The sequence below is a fragment of the Manis javanica genome, chromosome 2 (assembly GCF_040802235.1).
Source record: "Manis javanica isolate MJ-LG chromosome 2, MJ_LKY, whole genome shotgun sequence".
Classification (NCBI taxonomy): Eukaryota; Metazoa; Chordata; class Mammalia; order Pholidota; family Manidae; genus Manis; species Manis javanica.
In genome coordinates this window covers 149,601,940-149,614,981 of record NC_133157.1, presented here as the reverse complement: position 1 = coordinate 149,614,981, position 13,042 = coordinate 149,601,940, and the positions used below count along the sequence as shown (strand labels likewise).

Sequence of the window (13,042 nt, the reverse complement as noted above, 5' to 3'; positions counted from 1 at the left end):
CCCTCCCCCTGCCTCAGACTTTTACAAAGCTTGTTCTATTATTTCATTCAAGTCAGGTTTTAATGTTGCCTCACAGGTCACCTCCACCCACCATTCATTTGAAATAAACAAAAAAAAACAACCTCCCAGTTATACTCCAGAAAACAACTTTTTATTTTCAACACAGCACTCTCATTACCTGATATTTTCTGGTTTTATTCACTTATTTCCTATTCCTCTCCATTAAAATGTCAGGTCTGAGAGAGCAGGATTTTTTTCTCTCTTCTACCAGTAAACTTTAGGTCCTCCTGCAGTGAGTGGCATGTAGAAGAGGCTCAGTAAACATAGCTGAAAGAACTTTCAGGAGGCCACATTCATCTATAACACCTACATTTCTTCTACTCCTTCCTCTGACATGAAAGAAGAGGTCAGATTCCTAGTAAGTATTTCTTTTGAAATATTGCTACCCTGAGACCATAAACTCTCAGATGGAAGAGGAGCTAAAAATTGGTACAACAAGATGCTTAAGGACTAGGGTAGATGTTTACCAAAAAAAATAATGCTTGCCATACAGCTATTTGCCAGGTTTTGGTTAGATGAGAGGGTATGTAAGTTGAAGGAGAGAGAGAAATTGTTCGTGTTTGCTACTAGAAATTCAGAAGACAGGATATTTTGAAAATTCTTCCATTGCAGAACACTGATATGTTGGAAAAATTTTAATATTAAATGAATTGATTATTTCACAAGATAATAGAGGAAATAAATTCCTACGAACATAAAATGAAATAAATAAATAAATAAGCCATAAGCAAAAAAGTAAGAAAATTCAGGAGCTGGGGCTGCTCAGGAAAGAAATGCCAAAACCAGGGTCCTAGAGCAGAAGTTGGCAAACCACAGCATGCAATCCAACCACCTGTTTTTGTGAATGAAGTTTTATTGGCACATATATTTATGTATCATCTATAGCTCCTTTTGCGCTATAAGAGCAGAGTTGAGAAGTTGCAACAGAGACCATATGATTTGCAAGCCTAAAATACTATCTGATCTTTTAAGAAAAGCCTTCACAGTGCAGGGAAATGGGGTCTTTGGGCTTGCCAAAGTAGAAGGATGAACCTGAGACTCCCATTAAACTTCAACCTTTAATAGGGTTCATTCTCTGGGAAAAAGGTGGACTAGAAAAACACACCAAACAAGTCAGAAGGAAATCTGTTTTTGCCACAGCACCAGGTGGAAAACATTATTAACAATAGTAATACAAATAAAAATTTTAAGATAATAATAATGGTCTCCTCTAAGTACTTGTAACTACAGACCTGCTCTCACATGAGTCTTATATTCAAATTTTTGCTACTCACCTAATTTTAAAAACCCCAAAGAAAATAAAGTAGTCTCAGTTTGGTAACACCAGTGTGTCTGGCAAAGGGAAATGCAAATCCTCTCTAGAGCAAAGCCTTCTTAACCCAGGCACATGAGGATTCCCACCATTTACATTCAATGAAATATAAGCTTTAAAAAGAAAATCATTTACCAAACCACAAGGTAACCAATCACCATAATTGAGAGTCAACAGAAACAAGCATGATTAAACCCCCAAGATCTTCAAATATTAGAATTATCAGATACAGAACATAAACTATGTATGAAATGTTGAAAGAAATAAAAGATAATAAGATGAACAGAAAAGGGTACTAACAAAAGGGACCAAACAGATTTGACAAAGAAGAAATAGAATTTATAAATAAAAAACAAAACTATATAATTAAAGCTATCCATGTATTAAAACGTGTGTGTGTGTGTGTGTGTGTGTGTGTGTGTGTGTGTGTGAGTGTGTATAAATGGATAAGTGAAACAGCAAAATAAACATGGGTAAAGAGAGGATAGTGACTGAAGGTAGACTTGAAAAAAACGCCCTGTATGCAGCACAAAAGATAAGAAAATAGGACACAGAAAGAGAAGGAGAGGGACAAATTAGAAGTTCTAACATATCCCCCAAACAGAGTTAAACAATAGAAAAAAAAGTGATGAAGAGACCTTGTTTGAGGAGATAATAGACAGGAAAATGCCAGAACTAATGTAGGATATGAATCTCCAGAGACAAAAAGTATAATGTATCCCAGGCAGGAAAAAAAATGTTTAAATGATTATACACACTAGGCACAACATATGAAATTGTGAAACACCAAAGCCAAAAAGAAAATCTTGAAAGCAACAAGAAAAGGCAGATCACCTACCCAAAAATAACTACAGTCTGATGGCAGACTTTCAATACAAACAATGAAGACAAAACACAGTGGAACCATATCTTCAAAGGCTGAAAAAATAACTGTCAATTGTGTTCTCAGAGATATTTTCTCTCAAGAATGATAAGAAAGTAAAAACATTTTGGCCAAACAAAAACTGACACAGTTTACCATTAAAAGACTTTTATCAAAGGAACATCTAAAATATGAACATCTGGAAGAACAAAATGATTCTAAAAGGCAGCTCTGGAATACAACAAGAATTGCTGAGCTGAACTGCTCAGGAAAATAGATAGGATTATGAGGCAAGAGAATAAACGAGACAGGAGAGCTGGAATAAAAAGAAACAATTTATGGGAGTCCAAAGAAATGTCTAATAGGATATTATTTGTTTATTTTTTGTAGTGTGCAATGTATTGTGAATTCTTCCTCCTGAATTCCACAATATCTTTAGTAAAATATAATACTGTTAAATATTTTGTGGAGCTAAATTTATTTCTCAAGATAGGATTAAGAGCCAATTCATGCCAAGTGTGTATGTGAGGCAAGAGCAGGGCTTTGCATGTCGGGTATGCAGCCTCTTGGTAGGGTAGAGAGCACTGTCTGGATGTGGGCCCCAACTTCAGTGGGCACAACCTAGGTGTGTGCTGGGGGAATCTAGTGGTATATTTCCATAGGACACTATCATAGCTCTTCTTTCCATACCACTCACGTAAGCACAAAGGATTACTCACCAGGCTGGACTATGGAGAAAAGGATATACTCTTCTTATCTCAAAAGTTAGGACAGCACAACTGTTTCCACTAAAGTCAACCCTCAGTGTTGATGGCAGTTTCCAAGTACCACCTTAGGAAAAAGGAAATTGGGAAAGGAACATTTTTGGAGTACACCCATGACCAGGCTTTGTGCACCATTCTCTTCCCATATTGTCATTTAACCCTCACACAGAAAGTATATGTGGCCCACAGGATATGGGAAGGCAGCATGGAAGAGGGAACAGCCAGAGTGAGATAGGCCTTATGAATTTGGAAATAAATTTGTACCTAATAATTACATTATAAAATCAACACATGATGAATGAGATCAATGATTTAAGAAGCTGTCTAATTAGAGGCAATCAGACTGTTATCTAAATCAGGGATCAGCAGACACAGCCTATAGGCCAAATCCAGTCTACTACCTGATTGATTTTTATGTTTTTAATGGTTGAGAAAAGAAAAAAAGAAAAATATTTTGTAGCAAGTGAAAATTACATGAAACTCAATTTCAATACCCGTAACATTTTATTGGAATACAATCTGCTCATCCATTTTACAGTCTATGGCTGCTTTTACCCCACAATGGCAGAGTTGAGTGATTGCAACTAAGAAAACAGGAAAGGGGATGAACAAGGTGTAAGGAAAGAGGCTGAGGCTGTTATTTCAAAGGAAATAGTGCCTGCATAGCAACTGGCATCCCCCAACGCCCATAGCTGATACATTTGCCCCTTGTCCTGCTGCTTCAGCTCCTTTTTCTTGTGCCTAAATTATTTGTTCTCATATTCTTTATATCAAGTGTATGCCAACCCCTGGCCTAATTTGTAGTACTAACATATTTAAAGAAAAAATGCAATAATCAGAAAGGTTAGTGGGTGTTTAAAAGGGAAAAAGTCAAGAAAACTAGATCCAGATGTACCCATAAGATAAGTACTAACTTATGAGGTTAGTTTGACAAAGGCCCAGTTAGCAAATCCTGGTAAGACCTGTTGCAAAATGAATGCGTTGAGCTAAAATAGTGTATCAATACCACCATTGAGCATGTCCATGTGGCAGACATTGTACTTAACACTTTCTATACATTATTTAACACTCAAAACAAAACTATGAGTGGGGTGCATGATATTTTCATTTTAGAGGTGAGAAAATATGGAGGTCAGAGAGGCTGACTTCCCCAAGGCTACACAGTAAGTAGGTGGAAAAGCTTAAGTCTTGGACCATCTGACTCCAGAGCTCCTAACCACAGCCTACACAGAGTCATGAAAATCCTAATGTTACACCCACTAAGGAAATGTCAATTTGGTTCCCCAAACTGCAGCAAGTAGCCCAGAGTCTGGTTGGCCCATCTTAAGTGACCAGAAATGGTTTGTTGGGTACATGAAAGACCCTATGCTCACCCAGCAGGGTTTTTACTATAGTTTGGCTTCCCATATAGCTGCCTGCATGGAAAGATGCATCAAATGGAGAGTTCAAGACCACGGCCTCTTGCCAGTTCACTCTACCTCACTGCCGAGTAATTTACATGAGTCATTTATGAAGTTCGTTAGTGTAAGTCTATCCCTGATAAACTCTAGGGTGATAACAAAATGAATATTTTTAGTCTGCATAGCTGTGGGGACCAACCCCGTGTTCACACATAAACACCTATGGACCTTTGGGGCCACAGAGGACAGCCTGTCTTGCTGTGAACTGCTGTGAGTCCTCAACAGCAGAAGCAAGCGCCAAGGCCACCTCGTTAGTAGGAGCAAAGCTGAGACTCCAGACCAGGTATTTCTGACCCTAGATCCAGGGTTATTTTCTTCTTTCATGCCTTCTCTTCCGGATAACAAGATGTTTACAATCTTCCATTTTCTTTACTTAATCAAGAAATCCATATGCATTTTAGGAAAAAAAATCAAAATAATAAATTAGAAAAAAGAAAAATGTCACACATAATCCCTCTCTCAAAGTTGATCTATTTATAAACCAGGTTATATTTTCCCATATTTTCATCTTATGTATGCATGTTTTAACCAAAATACCATCATACCGTCTCATAATCTGCTATGGCCTCAAAAAGAGTATGAATATCTTTTAACAATCTAAATGTGCCTACAATCATTTTTAAGGTTATCATGTTTTATTGTATTGGTATGCCATAAACCCAAATCTTACTGCTAGACACTGAGATTGTCTTGGTTTTTAGTTTATAATCTAATGTGCTTATCTTATTCTCAGTAAGAAATTCCCCCAACTCCAATCCTAATCCTTACTTGATCTCTGTCTCAATTGCTAGTATTAAATCCCATACACTGTTAACATTTTAGCAATGATCATCACAACTCTTTCCCGAGTTCAGAAGCAAATCAAAGTAGACACAGTTGTTCAAAATAACTAATTTATTACCAGTAAATCTGAAATGGATAGCACAGTTTGGATATGGCCATGAGTGGGTCTTCCTAATGGAAGACCAAGTCCACACTGAAGACAGCCCAAACCCCTGGCTCACACCTCTGAGTTACAACAAGCACAGCAGGCAGTAGGCCTGGCCCCCCAGCCCCTGCAGCAGGGAGAGCGTGGAACCCATACTTGCAGACTGGTAACTCTTTGAGAGACGAACTGGGCTAAAATGCCATGATGCTTCTTACAGCCTCTCCAGTCAGGTTAAAACCACCCACACCTGGATGGAGGACGGCATGAGAAAGAGACTGCGAGGATAGTTCCAGCCAAGTCATGCCCACACCTGCTGATATTCACGCGCCAGTGCCCGCCCCTCCCATCACTGCTGCCTCTTTGACTTCCTCCTCCCTGCCCCCAATTTGAGGTAGGACCACTCCCCGCAGCTTCCCCATATATCACATGCCTGTTAGAAGGCCATGACCACAAGGCTACAAATTTGCTCCAGCCACAGCCACAGGCTCAGTGTGGCTGCCACCAGTCCCCCTGACTCAGCCCTGGCAGAGCATCAGTTGGCAGAGGGCACATGCTTTTGCCTTGACAGGAGTCATTCCAAGTACTTATAAGAGATGATTAACTCTGCAAGAACCTATTTCTTCTCTCCCATGAACTGAGACACAGAGGCCCCTGCCTCTGGCTCTTCAAGGTGGATACGGAAAGGTTCCAAACAACTTTGGAGCTCCTGTGGCCAGCCTCCAACTCCCTCTAGGAGGCCACAAACATGCCCACGTTAAACTTGTACTCCAGCTGCCTTGTCTCTTCCTGAGCTGGCATGGTCAGCAGGCTGAAGTCCCAACTCTGCCACTGAGCCATGTGATCTTGGACAAAGCACCTGACTTCTCTGAACCATGCAGGTGTCCTCATCTGCAGAATGGCAACAAGCCTCTTTCAGAGACTGTTTAAGTCGGCGTAGGCAGGCACCCCAGCCTCCCCCATGCCCCACCACACTCACACTCAGGTGAGCCCTGCTGGGGCTCCCCATGCCCCTCCACCTAGGTCTGTTATTCCTTGCCTTGTTTGCGTTTGCCCCCACAGTTCCAAGCATCTGTCCTTTAAGTTCAGCCTTCCCAGGAAGTTTCCACACCTGGCCTTGCTTAGATGCCATCCCCCTAGGCCGGAGGCCTCCTCTGCTTCCTGCTTTCATGCCCTTGCTGCAGGGCTTTGAGATTATTCCCACACCTGCCTGCCCCACCCACCTGTAAGGTCCTTCAGGGTAGGTGGCTTGACTCTATTCAGCATTTCCATTCTCAGTGCCTGGCACATCGACAGGATTCCAATGAAAGGTAGGGAAGGGGACTGGAGAAGGTGTCCTAACTACAGCATTCTTGAGTTCTGGAAATCTATGCGATCTGCTATGTCTATAACTCTTCAAACTCAAACTCTTAACCTCTTAGACTGGAAACTGCCCTTTAAGGGCAACAAACCATGGCAACCCGACAGGAAACTTTGTGCATGCCACCCTGCTGGCGCTGCAGCAGCAGCTGGGAGCCCAGGATCACCGAGAATCTGCCGCAGGAGAGTCGGCCCTGGATCCCAGCGTCATGTGTGCGCACAATCGGTAGGCTCTCCAGTACAAACAATGCCAAAAAGACAATACTGGTTTATTCCAAAGAGAGGGGACTCCTTGGTTGCTGTTTCCTGGTCGACTGAGTATTCTTTGCCCTGGAAACATACAATCTGAACAAATTTATTCAAAAACATCTTTCCTCCTTGTTGAAATTAACTGGTACAGTGTGACCTCTGACCAGTCTGTGGTGGGAGGTCCCACCAGGGAGGCTCCCCAGGATATATCAGTACTCCCACCTCCTCCTCCTCCCTATCTAAGGAGTATGTAAATTTAAACATAAAAACCAGAAATGGAGGTGCATGGAAGAATTCTGAGTACATGAACAGTTTTCTGAGAGACTAGTAGGCATAATTTCTACCTCTGATCACTTTCATTGTACAAATGATTGTGCAAATGAGCCTAACATATAGACTTTTTTTTAGCTTGAGTATCAGTCTAAGGAGAAAAACACTGAGGTCTTTTATAAGGGAAAGTGTCTCCCTAAGGAAATAATTGAAGGCCCCAATTGCTCAAGTCTTTCAAAAGAGACTGTACAAAGCTCTCCTGAAAATACTGTGGGGAATAATTCTGTGTTAGCTGGGGAACTGGCTAGATGATCTAATAGGTCTTTGCCCTCACTCTGATTTCTATGATTCATGTGTGACTTATTTAATTGTTATCATCTATTGCAGATACATAAAAGAATGCTTTTATTCTAAAAAAAATCTAAATTCAAATCATCTTTAATATCACACCAAGTTCTTACTGCCATCATCCTTCAGAACATTGACATATTAACTTTTTGACCTACCCTGAACCCTCCTGCCACCTCCCAGGATACAAAAAGTGCATCTGCCAGTGCCTCTGAGTACAGCGGGGAGCCCTCACCCCACAGTGCATTGAAAACAGGTTCAGGAGAACTAAGGGTTAAATGCAGTCCCTCAGGAATTCCAATCTGTTGCAGGCTGCTAATTCAGAAGCTGCCTGGGGCCTAGGTGGAACCACAGCTAGGAAAACAATGCCTAACTGCCTTATCCCCTGCAGCATTTAGCATTTATCATGGTCAGAAAACCACCTGTTACTTGGGAGAGATTCAAAAGAATTCTGAGCCATAATTAAAGCAATAATGAACAAAAACATATTGTGAATTGCTACCCAAACCCCAGGCAGATGTATTATTTAACAGTGGGCTTGATCTGTGTTATTAACTTGGAATTAAAAATAACAGACAACAAAACATATAGCCCCAAGACCCTGCCTGCCCCTGGGCATTGTTCCCTTTCAAGTCCTAGACACTTGTGGTTAGTAACCCACTGCAAGCAGAGCTGACCGTGCAGGCAAACCTGAGTGGTGTAGGCAGCAGGCAGCCAGTCCAATCAACCAGACCCCTAGATCATTGTGACCCCGTAAGTGAAGTTAAAGGAGATGGGTGAGCATCTGGGGCCAGTGCGGTTTCTATCCTCCCTCTCTGCTGAGGGCCCTCTCACACTGAAGCTTTTTAGCCCTGCCCAAGGTGAAGCAGATCCTCCACCCTAGAAGAGTACCCGTCTGACTTCTCAGATCCCTTCAAATACTCCTGATATTTCAGATAAGTCTGCAGATACTTCAGGGGGTTCCCTGGAAAACATGGGAAAACACATTTCTCCAACTGTCGGCAGATTGGCAATTAAACACAGAAACACATGGGAGGGTCAGCAGCAGGGAGGGGTCAGTTTCTACTCGCAAGGTCTGTCTGGTGGCCGTTGGTTTGTTTTTAAGGCTCTGAGTCTGTCTCTTTAAGCTCCTGCAAAATCTTCAGAGAGCACTGTGCTCTCCAAGGGTGAAGGGAAGGGCGGTGGGCGTGTGAAGTGAAGAGGGGCAAAGCAATTTGGTGGGACGCGGGTGTTCGTAACTTCGGATTAAACATCACTGTTAAAAGAATTCAAAATTTGGTTGACAGGTCTATGCAAATGTCTGAAAAGTGGAAAAAGACAAGGTAGCGTTCATTTCAGAAGCTGAAAGCATCACTTTGATTTGCAATGATCTTTAATCTGCCTATTTTACCACAAAGAAACACTGCAAAAGAAGGAGCCCAAATGTCATGAAATAAAGCTTCCAGTGTTCTGTTGGCATATATTTTAATCCTTGAACAATTACCCTGCCATATACATTTATTCTTGAATTTTATATATTGACACACTAAATTTTGGAGCTGAGAGAGAAAATGACACATGTAAATACTCCCAAATGCAGAACTGACTTTAAAATGTAGGCTACTGATGTATGCATGTGTCTGCTACAGCAAACCTATGAACTGTTCAAGTGCAAGGGTATTGCTGGTCTATCACAGTTAACTGAATGTCGCCCTGAAAAATGTTTGAGTAGGATTTTCTGGGGTAGACTATCACCTATATTAGTGACTCTAAACTAGCTAAAATAAGTTGCACTAATGTGAATTCCTAATTGAGAGTAGCCTTTATGTGGCTATTATCATACTATTGCCTCTCAATGGCTCTTCATTGCCTTTCAAATTAATTACAGATGTCATTCAAAACTGCCCAAATATGGCCCCGAACACCTTGTCTGGATTCACCTTCCTTTACGCAGCTAACGTCACGCCAGCCACAGATCGCTCCAGGATGCTTCACACAGCTTGCTTGTTGTTCACCTCTGTGTCTTTGCTTTGCCTTATTTCCTCCTCTTGCAATGCTCTTCCCAACCCACCCCAGGTGAAACCTCATCCTGAAGACCATTCCCTGGATACTATGAGTCTGTCTTAGTCTTCACTGTATCCCCAGCACCTAACACAATGACTGGCAAAGGCCGAGATTCAATATGCATCTAATGAATGGATTTCCATATCCTTTTCAAAACACAGTCTTTTAGTTAAGCCTTTCCCAATCCCTTTCTCTACTGCACCCTACTATGGTGTTGGGGTTCTTTTGTAGGATTTCACATATTGGATCTGATATTACCATTACTTATCTACTCTTCCTCCCCCAGCACCTCCCTTTAGCCCCCCCATAGTCTCCTGTCTTGCTATCTGATAAAGCTATTAATTCACATACTTTAAATGTCCCTTACATTTGGTCAGTATTTACTAATGACAATACTACCTAACATTTCAAGATTCATAAAATTTTAGAGTGCTTTCACATTCGTTGTCTTATATCATCCCTACAGTAAGTATATAAACTAGAAAGGGCCACCATTTGATAAATAATAATAAGAGGTAACATTTATCGAAGGCTTACTTCAGGCCACCCATGTTAAATACATGGTCTGGTTTAACCCTGACACCCCCATGAGGACAGCCCTGGTGTTGTCCTCATTTTACAGAGGAAGAACCTGTGGCCTTGACAGGCTAAGCGAAGGGCCAGGGTACCAAACTGGTAGGTGACAGAGTGGGAGGTGTGAGCCCAGTGTGGTGTGGCTCCACCCTGGGTGCACTAAGTCACTGCCCTCCACTGCAGCTTAGAGAGGCGGTCTGGACACCAGGGTTATAATGGGGAGAGCCACACAGGGTGTCAGTTCTTTCCACTACACGCTGCTGCCTCTTCTGTCTTCTCTGGAAAGAGAACTGAGTTTAATTTGAGGGCTGAACTCTGACGGGTGACATAGTGATTAAGGGCACTGACTGTGGGACCTGACTTCCTGGGTTCAAAGTCCAGCTCCACCACTTACCGGCCTGAGGCACTGAGCAAGCTGCTGATTTCTCTGTGCCTCCTCTCCTCTTCCATACAGTGGGGGCAATCATAGCAGCTGCTGTCCAAGGTCTATCACAGTTGACTTAATGTCGGAGAACTAGGTGAGTTAATGTCTCAAGATCATGAGGAATGGTGTGTATTTGATGCACACTTGTTGCCCTGCCCATTCCGTGGGATTTGGGAGGCAATGAACAGTTCACAATGGCTTTGCTTGGGCTTCTAGGATCTCTGAATACTAGGACCATCCTCAGAAATTCAAGAGAATGAGTTCACTAGAGGCAGAACAGGTCCTCACATCTTAGCTCTCTGTACAACTTGGTGGGCACTCTACCATCTTCCCAGCCTCATGCATGTACAAGAGAGCTGACTACGGCTGGGGGTGAAGCTTCTTGCCCTGTACACCCAAGGTGCCTCATTCTCATCTGCCCCATCCCACCTCCCAGCCCATTAGGAATATACTAACGACCACACAGATGCTCATTTTGTCTTCATTTCACACATGGTCCTCCAGATGGGACTGACATTCTACACTATCCTCTTTTCCATTTGCGTGCACTTAACCCAACTAAAAGGCCACCAACAGTGCCTGCGTGCATGCACCACCAAGCCCTTTTATCTGTCCATCTCACTCCTTCCAGCTCTCTGCTTGTCTCTTTGTCTCCTATTTCTGTCTCCGTCTTCTCGCTGAATCTCTCTCTGCATCTCTTTTTCCCTCAGTTTTTTTCCCTTACACCTTTTCTACTCTTTTTCTACCACTCTTTTCTTTCTTTCTCACGCACACCCCCCCACTCTCCCCCCTCCCACCCACACCACATGACATGCTGATTGGGCTCCCAAGTGAACTTGCCTCACCCTTATGGGCAGAAGTGAACCTCTTATGGGCTAGAAAGGACCTCTTCACACCTGTCAACTAAGCTCAGTCACTTGTTGTGTGAAAATAAACCCCATGCTCAGGGACAGGCTGACCTGGCTGGACTGGACCCAGCCTCAGCTGTCCTTCCAAAGCCAGCTCAGGGAACAAATGCTCCTCCTGTTCTCGGCGGATGGGATCATCTCCTGGAATGTCCCGGGAGCAGGTGTGGGCCGCTCCGTAGGGTGGAGGGAGGGGCCTGTTCCCAGCGAGTCTGTAGAACTACATGTACGGCAGTCGGTCAGCTGTTTTTACAAAATTCCAATTACATGGCAAAAGGACAAATACCACATGAGGAGGAAATAGGTGATGTGCCGGCGCTCGTGTGGCTGGGGTCTATCAGTAGCTAGGAGATGTCTGGAGACTACACTGGCCATAATAGGAAAGAACATTACCCGGAACAAGGGTGCCTATATTAATATATTACTTTTGATTTAAAATGGTCTGCCAGCTGGAACAGAGCCCAACAAGAATGAAAGCTGGATGTGTCTGAGGGAAGGGTAGGAACATTTTTAAGAGTAGGAACATTTTTAAGGGTAGGCTGAGGTCCAAGTCTTCATCTCTCTTATTTTATTTACTTGGCAGTTACTTGAGGGCTTATAGTATTGAAAGCATCATGACAGCCCGAGAGGCCACCCAGCCTCACAGAGCTTCAGTTTAAAGGAGAATAATCATGGAAGCCCACAGGGTGGAGCGGGGAACGGGGGTGGGGCTGAGGAGGTGGGGCGCCTGGGGAAGGGGCTCCCAAAGGAAATGGCTAGGAAGCAAGTCCCCACTGATGAGGAGAGAAAGAGAGGTAAAAGGACAGAGAGGGCGAAGGGAGGTGGGAAATGGGGGAAAGCCGATTGACAAGGGCTGAAGGGCGCCCTTAAGGAACCTCAGCCTCATTCTGAGGTCTGCGGAAAGCTGTGACAGGGTTTTCAGTGGGGCACAATGTAATCAGAATTGCACTTGAGAAATATCATTTGGCTGCCAAGGGAAGAAAATGGTGGCAAGCAGGAGGCGTAGTAGTAAACACGAGAGAGAATGAATGAATCAAGTGGTATTTAGAAGGCGAATCAATAGGGCTTCATGGTTGATTGCTTGAGGGGCTGGATAGGAGAAGGAATCAAGGACAACCTCTTGCCTCTGGTTTAAGGTTGGTGTCATTTCCTACTGCAGGCAGGATGCAAGCAGAGGGGTCAGGAGGTGTTGTGTCCCACTTGGGGCATATTGATGATATTTATGAGCCTCTGTGGTACTCAGATTCTCAAGTGACCCATGGCCCAACTTCCAGGTGTTCATGCCCTTCTATAATCCTTTCCCCTACTAGTGTGGGCAGGACCTGGGACTTCCTTCTAACCAACATGGCCATGGGATGTCACTCCTGTGATTACATCCAACTGGAACTAGACACTGTGGGCTTGATGAAGTGAGCAGCCATACTGGGAAAGCCCACATGGTGAGGAATGGCCCGCAGCCTCTAGAATCTGAGTATGGCCTCCAGCCAA

At 43.3% G+C, this 13,042-nt stretch overlaps 1 long non-coding RNA gene across 3 annotated transcripts in view; it reads right to left on the bottom strand.

Annotated features, from left to right (window-relative positions):
• Positions 1–13,042, bottom strand: part of LOC140847925 (uncharacterized) — a 94,565-nt gene that overhangs the window by 55,557 nt on the left and 25,966 nt on the right. For all 3 annotated transcript variants that reach the window (XR_012128203.1, XR_012128204.1, XR_012128205.1), the window contains one exon: positions 2,954–3,065. This is a non-coding gene — a long non-coding RNA (uncharacterized lncRNA). The remainder of the gene's footprint in view (positions 1–2,953; positions 3,066–13,042) is intronic.